At 38.1% G+C, this 12,553-nt stretch overlaps 1 protein-coding gene across 5 annotated transcripts in view; it reads left to right on the plus strand.

Annotated features, from left to right (window-relative positions):
- Window positions 1-12,553, plus strand: part of Spri (Src homology 2 domain-containing protein sprint) — a 267,117-nt gene that overhangs the window by 80,865 nt on the left and 173,699 nt on the right. Inside the window, exon 1 of one of the 5 annotated variants that reach the window (XM_076426789.1) lies at window positions 7,985-9,400. The exons of 1 other annotated variant lie outside the window; for it this stretch is intronic. The gene's annotated coding sequence lies outside the window, so the exon portion shown is untranslated. Of the gene's footprint in view, window positions 1-7,984; window positions 9,401-12,553 lie in introns of those variants that run through there. 3 more of the 5 variants (XM_076426792.1, XM_076426791.1, XM_076426794.1) reach the window with 3 other exon arrangements.

Here is a 12,553-nt window from a genome sequence, read left to right on the forward strand (position 1 = left end):
GGCAATGCTCATTATTTATAAAGATAAATTTATTGTTCTCTTTCCCCACTCTGTGCAGGAATATTCAATAGTAAAATTAGATTAACGTCTTCGAAAATTTTGGATACAGAAAAACTTTTCAAATTAGGCTAAAGTTAAGTTTTAAATTAGGAAAATGTCATAGTAAAAGAGGTGGCAGGAAAATTTAGTGCCACCACTTTCTGTATCATATTCTCCTAGTAAAAATTCGAAAATTGCGAAACATCTTTTGAATGTCCCGCAAAATTGGCTTTCATTTGGCACCAAGGTTTTCGCACCACCTACTTCATTGTTGTATTCTCCTAGTCGAAACCCAAAATCTTTTTGAAAATCCCGAAAATTGGCTTTCGTCCTTGGCGAACATGACAGCGAAGGAGATGGCACAAAAATTCAGTAGTATAAGTCAACGACAAGTCAGACGTTCGGGAAAAATCGGTGGTTCAACAAATACAAACCTGCTTACGTTTCTGTCGCTCCAATCACTGACACACAATGTTACTCCAGTAGATTGCAAATCATCTGGAACATTTTTATTTTGCATAAAGATCCGCTGTCCAGTAATTATTGATAAATTTATTATTTCGACGAGACACAAAAAAATACACTAGATGATCGGTCTGCTATTATACCTCGTCTGTGATAGAACTGCTCGCGAGCTGTTCGCGAACAGCAGTGTGGACCCAGCATAATGAATTAATCGCGCGCCCCGTCGCGATTAAAGGCAGCCCTTTGTAATGCTAATTACCATTCAATTAAACTCAGTCTCGAGACCTGGGCCGAATTAGCTTTCAGCCGGCGTCGATTCGAGAAACTTACTTTTCTGCGGGAAATTTCGAGTAAATTGCGGCGTGAGCTTTCTCTGTTCATCCCTGGTTCTTCCACTTTTTACCTCATCCCCGCTTTCGATGAGAAAAAATACACGCCCTCGCTTTTGCTCCTAATCAAAGTGGCCTCTCGAAACTTGCTCCCCGCGTCTTTTGTCGGCTCCTCTGCAATCACGGCCTTTGACATCCATGTTACCCACTGTAATAGGGAACAGATCCTGCAGCCTCGAGCTTTGAAACTTTTGTAGAATTGATACTCTGATTCCTCTTTGAAAGCATTCTATAAATAATATTACCCCCTCAAATAATATTAGATACATAAATTTTCATATTAATTTACTGATATTTCTAAATTCTATATATTACTCCCTCAAATAATATTAGATACATAAATTTTCATATTAATTTACTGATATTTCTAAATTCTATATATTACTCCCTCAAATAATATTAGATACATAAATTTTCATATTAATTTACTGATATTTCTAAATTCTATATAAAATTTCTATAAATAACATTACTCTCTCAAATAATATTAAATACATAAATTTTCATATTAATTTAATGATATTTCTGAATTCTATATAAAATTTCTATAAATAATATTACTCCCTCAAATAATATTAGATACATAAATTTTCATATTAATATTTAAATAATATTAAATTTTATATAAAATTAATTAATCTATAGAATTCCTCCTTTGAAAGCACTTGGTTTTTCATCAACATTAACTTGGTAGTGCAATTAAGAAGACCTGCTTGATTGCAGTACCATTTATTTTGTGGTTAGAAATTCTTTATCTTCAGAATCTGCAGCTGTTTGTTTTACGATTTTACTAACCACGAAATTTAAAGTGACATCTCTTAGTGAACACCCTTTATTATGTCTTATAACAAATGAACTGTAATATAAAATTTATATTCATTACACAAAGTCACGATAATAATAATTTTACGCATGCGCCTCTTTTAATAGGTCGAGTCGTAAATAATTTCCGGTTCTCAGAAGAAATTACGAACCATATGTATTTATCATTCCGACGATTCATCGTATTCAAGCTGTATACGTACTTGCTAAGTGGTGATAAGTCATTGCAAATAAATGGCGAATATATAATTGCTGTTTATCTCATTGATAAATAAAATTAACATACTGAAACAGAAATTACTTGTGATTTGATGTAATATTTGAAGCACTTATTCATGCTAAACTGTGTCAGAAGGTCAGAACTTATTCTATAAGCAAATATAATCTTCCTACTGACGTGTATCGAATACGTACGTATCCTAAAACAAAAAAGTGGTCGCCTTCGCATTAGCAGGATCTGCTTCTGCACCCAATAGAGACCGATATAATCTGATCAATTGAATTAAAATGTCGAATGAAATCTTCGGTCTCGCGAATATCGGGCGCATTTAAAACTCTTCAGATCTGAATGAAATTGTCCCGATGCCCGTTCCCTCGATGAATCCTCCAGGGGACACTGCTGGTACTAAACCAATTTACGTAACGCGTCCAACGAAAGTACTTTTTCTCCTCGCAACAGCGTCTCCCGGTTCCCCCCAACCGAACAGTTCGAAACCCGCGGCGGCTGTAGATCGAGTTGCGTAACGAGATCCCGATTTGTTGCCGCGAACCTCCCGACTCGGAAGACGAAAAAGGGTCGGCTCCCGAGATACCGTCTCATGCTCTTCCGGCACGATATGACTCACTAACTCGTTTCGTTAATCTACCGATTCCCGTTCGTGACGATAGTCTTCGCGAACGAACAAAAACGTCGTGTTACCGGTTCACGCGATCGTTCGTAGCACTCCACTTCCGACTGGAGACTTCCTCCAAACCCCGAAGAAGACGCCAATTTGCGTTAGGAACTCATTCACGCATTTCATTACTCTAATTGCTGTTTTATTCTGCCGGTTCATAGGATCGTTAGTGACGACGCTTCCTTTCGACCCTGAAGTACTTCGCCACCGCATTAGCCATTTATTTATACCGGGACGAGTCTCTTAACTGTACCACCTAAATTACTAAATCATAAACTACTTGTTGTGTTTTAATTGCCGAGATGTTCTTCGGTGAAACATGGTGGGACCTACGCGCGATAAGTCTCTGCAAAACTTGTCTGCTCGATGCAGGAGGTCTGCGGCAGTATTTACGTTAAGGAGTCGTTCACACGTTGAATATCGCGGGAACTTTGCGCGTTTCGTACAAGTTTCACTTGTTTAGAAACATGAAAAAGTACGCTTGCTGTATTCTGTGACGGAAAAAACCAGTTGTCCTTCGAAGCGGTCCATTCATTGAGCCATTTCTCTATTTCTTCATAATTGTTTGAGTGCCCTAATTAGCATACCGACCGTGTCACCAAAAATGGGTGACATCTAGTTGTTCGAGCCGGTTGATGACGCAAGAAGAACGTCGCGATTAAGGAAAGTCCGAGATTCCTCGGGAATTGAAGTCGCAGTCGCCTGAAAGAAACGTGGAAGCGGTAATCGGCCAATCCAGTTTAATTAATTAATTAAACCACCGTGGCCAACTCGGATTACGGATTAATTTTAATCTCGTCCTCGTCGATCCTTCTCCTTCGAGCGTGAATTTCCGCGAAGCTGAGTTTTCCACGGACAGGTGCAGGAAACGACCGAGCGAAAAAGAATGAAAAAAAAGAAGGCGATTCCGAGTGGTATCGCCGCTGTGCCGTTTTTGCGTCTCACGCAGCTTTAGCCTGTGACTGTGGTCGTACGCTCGCATACACCCACCCGCATAATCGTATCCGTTTCCTGAGTTTCGAGCCCGGCCACGTCCATTTGACGATAAACAAACCGAAATCGTAGCGCTACTTAAAATAATCATCGTTCCAGCTTTACACACGAGCACGCCGCTTTTCCCGGGGATTTTTCATCGCGACCGACGAACTCTCGGCTAGCTTGTACGCTTCGCTGTTGAATAAACTCTCCCCCGAACGTACGAGCCAACTCTTCTTTTTATCTACTAATTTGAACAGGCTCCCTGCGCACGCGTAATTCGGTTAATTCCGTTTCAGTTCAGGCGTCCACTGCTATTGGTGTAAGTACGTTCGAATAAACCTTTTTTCGGAATTAATTCGAGCTTCGTGCGGCATTTTATTTTCTAAAATTTTTTTATAGAGACTCGACTGATTTTTCAAACTTGTTGAGAAAGCTCGAGTCGTTTAGCTGTATCCATAGAAAAGGTGACTGAAGGAAATTAATTAATATATTTCATCTGGAAAATTTCATTGAATTGCAATTTGTTTTGCCTACGCTCTATTACAGCTACTAGATGTTTATCTAGAAAATTGTACATTTACACGAACTTCCGCAATCTCTTCATTATGAATGTATTCAGTTCCGCCAGACTGTACGAAGTGTTCCGTAATTAGCATCCGAACTAATTTGAATGATATTGAATCTCTTTGATGAACGTTCCAATGCAATGTACGTCGTAACAACAAATTCGTTATTGTCAATGGTAAATTATTATTGCAAAATGAAACATTTCAGCTAGTACCCCATTATTACTTGTTACTGTCGCTACAAGGAAAATTCGTACGTTCAATTTACTTAGGCGAGTCAATGCTCGGAGAGGCACTCTGATCGTATTAGCGGGCATCACGGAATCCTTGCATATTACGACCAATCAATGACGCTTAACTCAAATAAAGGGGATTGAACCGGGGAGAACAAAGGTGGATCGTAATGAAGCCTGACACCGGGGCAATTAGCGCAGCCGAATCGTTTTTTGATTTAATTGCCGCCGAATGTCGAGCCGTAACGACATTATACCTAGCTTTTATCATTTCTGAACCGAATCCAAGGGGTGACTTTGATATACAGTCACTGAAATTTTCATGGTAACCTAAATAAACATGAAACCTCTTTCCCCAATTCCGTTTTTTGGCGGACAAAAGAAACTTCAAATTACTAATTATAATTATACGTAGTATTAACACGTTGACTGACAATTCAGCAACCTACAAGTTCTATAACATTAAAATTCGATTTATTCTTAAAATATATCTTGAAAAGTTAACATAAGTTTATGGTATTCATTTTTAACCTTCTTGACAAAGCTTTCTTGTTTTTAATTACATTGTTATGATTTTTATAATGAAACCATTTTTACTTGGACGCTGCTTCTTGTACCTAATGTAGACAATTTTTATTTTGCATAAAAATTCGTTTAGAAATGTTTTGTTTCAAGAAGGAGCACTGATAAACCATTACACAAGGTCTCGGCTGCTTTTAAGTTGCAATTTCAACAACCGATTGCGCAATAATGACGAGCTCTTCGCTAACGCGTAACAATTATTCGGAGTAATGATTTACCCGTCACGGTGCTTGTACTATACGATCGGAGTTTATGATAATTTTTCGTTAGGAGGCGTCCAGGCGGAAGAAATATCAAGGAATATTTTATCGAGAGAATTCCGAGTAGAAGCAGAGGATCGCGTGCAGAATTTTCCATATTTCGGTTTCCTTAAGATAACGCGATACGAGCGTTCGTGTCCCAGTGATACTGCAATTTCCTTAATTATGAATGTTCTCGCGAGCGGATGAACAAAAGACGGATAACGGAAGCGGCGAATACAATTACTTACATCGTTGCACTTAATTGGTAATAACGTTCAAAGTTGTTGGTCTGCTCTATAGCCCGTAAGGCTGTTCTCACAATTTATTTTTGTTAATAATCACCATTTAACTTGCAAATATCATCTTTGCATTGGTAATGCGATGTTAACGTTTGTTCGATCTTCGCACCGGTTTAATACATCTTTCAGCGTTTCTGAAAAAGTAAACATTTATCACAGTTGTTTATTTGCAGACAGGAAAATTTTATTTTATCGTTTATTTTCAGACGAGAATGATTTTTGAGAAAATGATTAACCTTTCAAACAAATTCTTTCTTGAATCTTTATATTTGTCATGAAAATGTGACAATCTTTTAGTTATTGATGAATATACTTGTCATGGAGAGACCAAAAAATACATTTTCGCTATTTCAGTTAAGACCGTCATTGTAGATTGCAAGTTGTAGCTCGTCGCATAAGATCCGACGCAGAGCGCAAACGCGTCCGCCGCGGTCTTTCGTTTATTAATAAACAGCTGGAGCTCTTCGTTCCTTCCTTCCTCCCTTCCTTTCTTCTTTTAATGAAGACGTACTCACGGCAACGTACGAAACGTACACTCGGTATATTTTAGTTGCATGATTCAGCGGTCGGCGAAACTCCCGCGTCTCCGCGTCTTCTTTCTCCCCCTGTATTTTTAATGTTCACGCGGCGCTTATCTGCATTGAATCTTGTTACGAATGCAGCACCGGGAATTACTCTGTCGAAATTTCGGCAACAATCGCGCGTAATCCTGTCACCGCTCTGCTGGATGTTAATCTTTTTCAGCGGAGGTAAGCACTCGCCGCTAATTTCCGATGTAGCTTTTTATTTATAGCTCTCGACCATCGAATGGAACTTGTGCACTTTTATAAACGAAAGTTGCTCGTCGAACTTTTACCTTCCACATAACGTGTAACGTTTGTACCTCAAATATCTTTGTTGTTTTCAGCATGTTTGTTTTTGTGTCATTTATTTTAGAGCCATCAAGGTCACTTTCATTTTGTTTAAACAACTACAATGATAGTCCCTTTAATTACCAATTCAGTGATGCTAATTATTTATGGTCGTTCAAGGTCGCAAAAACCGTTCAACTATGTCCTCAAGACATTTGTTTCAGTTCCAGGAGTTCTATTAGATGATTGTACAAGTTCGCACACATGCCCCCTACAAAGCTGTATTCTTTAAAATTGAACCATTGAATTTTATTTTCAACCCGGGCACGCGAACTTATACAATCATCTGATATTTCCAATTATGTATTATTGAAATTTAAGATAATGTACACAAAATATAAAGAAAGAAAATTTGAAGGACAGGATTATTAAAAAATATCGATTTTTATACGTTTTGATTACAAATAACATTTATCGATGAGAGAAGTTCATTTCGATCGCTCATAACAGTTATTAATAATCGATTTCCTTTCACTTGTTCATAAGAATTATTGATGAGAAAATTCATTTCGGTTGCTTCTTTATTGAGTTGTCTGCTCTTTTTCGGATGGAGCAAGCCTGTGTAATTTATTGAGAAGGTTTCGTACAACAAGACGAAATCAACAGACCTTAAGAACAACACAAAATCTGTTTGATTGTCGCATTAAATTTTGATTGTAGCAATTACTTTTGCGAATAAAAAATTTATGAAATAATTGATTGTCTACCATTTGAAAGCTGTACTATTTAATAATAACTATTACAAATTCCCTTCATTAATAACTGTTATGAGCGATCGAAATGAACTTCTCTCACTGATAACTGTTATGAACGATCGAAACAAATATATTTCATCGAATAACTGTTATGAACGATCGAAATAAATGTATTTCATAGAATAACTGTTATGAGCAATCGAAATAAATTTCTCGTATCAATAACTGTTATGAACGATCGAAATAAATTTCTCTCGAAAACTATTACGACTATTACGAGGGACCGAAATAAACTTCTCCCATCGATAACTGTTATGAGCGATCGAAATGAATTTCTCTCAACGATAACATTTACATACCAACAAGATAAAAAATTTCGGTTACTTATAATCCTTATTTGTAACCAATACGATTGTAGTCGATGAAATACTTGTTATTCTATGACTTTTTTCTTTTTGGTTATAACAGTTATGGTGGTACCTGGAGATAAATAAACGAAAGGGATTCCAGCGTGCAAGTACAATGTTTCTCGACGCCCGATAAATTTGTAAAGTGTATAAACAATTTCTCCCATAGTGCGATCATGCTCGTTTTACCGAATCGTTATCCTCCATTCAAGAGATCCACGCTGCAGGCGTACCACGCGCGAAGTATTCGCCATTGTATCATTTGAGAGTGTGCGCGGGCACAGGCGTAGGTCCCATCTACGAGAGTTAACAGCCTCGGAACAACAAATTATTACTGTTTACGGTTGAGTAGGCCGTACGCTCGTTGGCTCTGTGAAAGTCGACAGGCTTTAAGGGCACAGTTGTCAGTGCTGGTGGCGGTACTGGTGGTAATGGTTGGTGGTGGTGGTGACGAAGAGGAGGTTGAAGGCGATGATGACGTTAATGCTGCAACCAGTGGTGCTGGAGTCTTTCTCTGGTCGTCGTCCTCTTCCGCGGCCTCTTTCTAAATTTGTCGGGATCGACGTACGCCGATTCGTGCCCGTTCCAATTACCCATCGCTAGACAACGGATTTTATGCATTTCTGACAAAACTGTGCAATTTAAAACAGTTAAAAAAACACCAGAGGAATTTAAAAATACTGTTGCAATAATTTCAGTCTTTTAAACATAGCAAGGAAGAATATAAATTTCTATTTCGCTCCAGTTTGTTGCAATTCAGGTAGATAATATTTATTTTGCATAAAAATCCGCTGTCTACCAATCATCCACGGTAGCTCATCGTGTTCTCGTTTGTTCAGTGTTACTTGTGGACTTGTCTCGATTTTGTTCATCGTACGTTTGTTTCGTGGACCGTTCATTGAACTATCATCAGTGTATCTAGATCAAGGACGGGCGCACGTTCTAACCTGTGAGCTGAAAGTACCAACACACGTCTGAATAATTTCAAAATAAAATATTCTTTCAAGTGGTGAAATTGCTGTCCGGAGAAAGCTATTCTATACTATTAGAGAAACTCGTAACAATACAATTTTAGATTTATTACTATTAGATTCTAGTTTTCTAAAATAAAATAAAATAAAATAAAATTGGCGAGGTGTGCCCTATTCTGTATAATTACCGATTTTAGATTTAGATTTATTAGAATTACTGTGTATACAGGGTGTTCCATTGAAGTAAGGCCGCCTAAATATTTCATCAAGAACTATTTCTTAAACATTTAACTATTGTATGAGGTACTATATCAATTTCATATTCATAAAGTTAAAGTAATTCAAGTGGTTAAGGGTTTCTCAGTGGAGCAAATTACGTATGCCTCAGTTTTGGGCAATGTGTCCCGGACGCGTCCGAGAAAGAGTTGGCAACCCTAGTCGCAGCGTATGAAGGGAATTAGCTGCTCAGGCAATTATTCCGAGGTGACACAATGAAGGAACCGTGTCTCGAGGCGAGCAAGAATGTCGATCGCAAACAAGCCTTCTTGTTTACGTTGTAGACGGAGGTGCAGAGAGGCACCTGAACGTTTTCGAGGGCAAGGACTGCGGTTCAGTGTCTCGGTGTCCGTGGTCGAGCGAAGTCGTTGGTCGTCGTGTGCCAGTGTGTGTCCCTTGAGCCGTGTACACGCGCGCGCATCACAGATCTTTGCATAAAGGAACGGCACGTGCAGAAGAAACGTTTTCCACCCTCGATCCCCGAGGGTTCTTTGTACCCCGTTCCGCGGTGACACGTGGCCCGCTGTGAGGATTAAGCGACCGCTACTTTGGAGTTTTTATTATTCATTGGCCGGCCTCGTCAACCAAGCCTTCCGGAGCGAACAGTGTTTCCGCTCGACACGTGTCTGGTATGTACCCACTGCACCAGTAATTGCTGCCCTCGTGAAAATACGCTTTTCCATCGATTCTTCGAATTTTGGACTTTGGAAAATGTGTCCTTGGAAAAGAACTTTTTCGATAACATTATGCTTTATAGCTTGAATGCATATTTTTGTGGATCAACGTTCAATGAAAGTTGAAATCTACGGGAATTTTACCTTTCACCAAGAAGAAACAAAAATTTTAGAAACAAATTGGAAGTAAGTAGGGAATATCATTAACGCGCTCACATGTTAAAAGGAAAATTTCATTGATTGAAAAGAAATTTATAAAATTTTGACACAACTAGTAACTATTCGATACAAGAGTTTAAATATGCGGTACACGACAATTCTTATGAGGTAAGATGATACTTTCATTATGGATGTCTATGCAAATTTCTAATTTTACATTCTATTGCATTGAAACTATCGGAAAACGTGTAGCTATTTAAATACAAGCGGTCGATATTTATTCTAGAATTTTAAAATCTACACATTGGTATTGATCTTCTAAAATTAAAAAATCGTGACCTTCACGTTTTCCTTCGCAATGGCAACCAATAAGAATTAAAAAAAAAGAATTATCCACACATTAGCTGGTTGGCTCCAATTTTGAAAAAGTTATTCGTTTTACACCCACTGTATATGTATACTCTGGTCCAACATCGAAAGTTATCGTTATTTTGAGAGCGTCCGAATATTGTAATTTGAAGGTATTACGAGAGTCTTGGTTTTTGCTCGCCGTGACGACCAAGGGAACGATTCTATTCGGCGTACAGGAACTACGCTCGGTGCGTTTACGGAATGCTCCTTCCCTGAAAAACGGAACTTGCCGCGACGAGGTCCACTTGAAAATTCTCGCTCGAATTTGTGGACGCGGCACACGCGATCTGTATCGCGTTATTTATCGCTGCTCGGATACAGTTAGCCGCGCTTCCCGTTTCGCGTTCCCACCCGACCAATTACCTTGATTGCTCCCGCTGCTGCACGAAATAATAAATCGCCACTCGTCTTCGAGAGCGTACAGTGTATCCACCGATCCATTTTTTCCATAACTATATGAACACAGGTAATTCTCGCATAATGCGGCGCCTAAACAAGGCGGTTTCGTACGTAGAAAATGATTATAAAAATCCCTGTACACCTGTGCCCTATCATGTGCTGTTCGGGAGTCGTAGCAAACTGCAATAACCGTGACGTACTTCCAATATGAAAATGTTGAACATACTTCCAACATGAAAATGTTGAATGTACTTCCAATATGAAAATGTTGAATATACTTCCAACATGAAAATGTTGAACATACTTCCAACATGAAAATGTTGAATGTACTTCCAATATGAAAATGTTGAATGTATGTACTTCCAACATGAAAATGTTGAATGTACTTCCATCATGAAAATGTTGAATGTACTTCCAATATGAAAATGTTGAACATACTTCCAACATGAAAATGTTGAATGTACTTCCAATATGAAAATGTTGAATGTACTTCCAACAAGAAAATGTTGAATGTACTTCCAACATGAAAATGTTGAATGTATAATACTTCCAATATGAAAATGTTGAATGTATGTACTTCCAACATGAAAATGTTGAATGTTCTTCCAACATGAAAATGTTGAATGTAGTTCCAACATGAAAATGTTGAATGTACTTCCAACATGAAAATGTTGAATGTACGTCCATCATGAAAATGTTGAATGTACTTCCAACATGAAAATGTTGAATATACTTCCAACATGAAGATGTTGAATGTACTTCCAACATGAAAATATTGAATGTACTTCTATCATGAAAATGTTGAATGTAGTTCCAACATGAAAATGTTGAATATACTTCCAACATGAAAATGTTGAATGTACTTCCATCATGAAAATGTTGAATGTACTTCCAATATGAAAATGTTGAACATACTTCCAACATGAAAATGTTGAATGTACTTCCAATATGAAAATGTTGAATGTACTTCCAACATGAAAATTTTGAATGTACTTCCAACATGAAAATGTTGAATGTATAATACTTCCAATATGAAAATGTTGAATGTACTTCCAATATGAAAATGTTGAATGTATGTACTTCCAACATGAAAATGTTGAATATACTTCCAACATGAAAATGTTGAATATACTTCCAACATGAAGATGTTGAATGTACTTCCAACATGAAAATATTGAATGTACTTCTATCATGAAAATGTTGAATGTAGTTCCAACATGAAAATGTTGAATATACTTCCAATATGAAAATGTTGAACATACTTCCAACATGAAAATGTTGAATGTACTTCCAATATGAAAATGTTGAATGTACTTCCAACATGAAAATTTTGAATGTACTTCCAATATGAAAATGTTGAATGTATGTACTTCCAACATGAAAATGTTGAATGTTCTTCCAACATGAAAATGTTGAATATTCTTCCAACATGAAAATGTTGTACTTTGAACAGAGGTGATTCCTGAAATCATTTCAAGTGTATCAAGAAGAAGAAGAGGAGCAAAGTCGTAGCGGAAGTAGAAGCTCATCCATGTCGCAATCAATTCACTTAACAGTCTGTTAATCCTAGGACACGTGTTGGCCGGCGACTTTTTGTTTCGTTGTGTATCTTTACGAGCCGCCATAAATTTTCGGATCTCTTTTTTCAGATCACCCTGTATACCACGCGAACCGGCAGGGATCGCGTCCTGTTTAAAGTGTGCGTCGGGTGCTTGTTGCTCGCTAACTTATCGCTCCAACGCGCACCAACACTCTCTCTGCCTACTTAGACTTCATCTGTCTCTCTGGCTTCCCGGCTTGCTCCCTCTCTCCCTTGGCGCGATAAAGAAACCGTATTGCCTCAATTTAGACGCTGCACCGTTACGTTTCGTTTCATTAATGGTAATTTACATCGACGCTTCAGTCGCGCGAGCGCCAAACAGAGTAATCTCGCCACGACGATGGCCACTGTGCGCATTCGCCTCGCATTACGTTCCCTATACGTCTGCGTAGCTTGCTGATAATTGTCATTTTTGTATAATACACAATTCGGTAATGGTTTCTTCGTCCCTCAAGTATTATATATTTTTATCCGTAATTAAAGTCTCCGAAATTTGGACATTGCACTTGTTAATTAAAACTCTGTAAAATCCTTTGTGA

This window comes from Lasioglossum baleicum, chromosome 7 (genome assembly GCF_051020765.1).
Source record: "Lasioglossum baleicum chromosome 7, iyLasBale1, whole genome shotgun sequence".
NCBI classification, from domain to species: Eukaryota; Metazoa; Arthropoda; class Insecta; order Hymenoptera; family Halictidae; genus Lasioglossum; species Lasioglossum baleicum.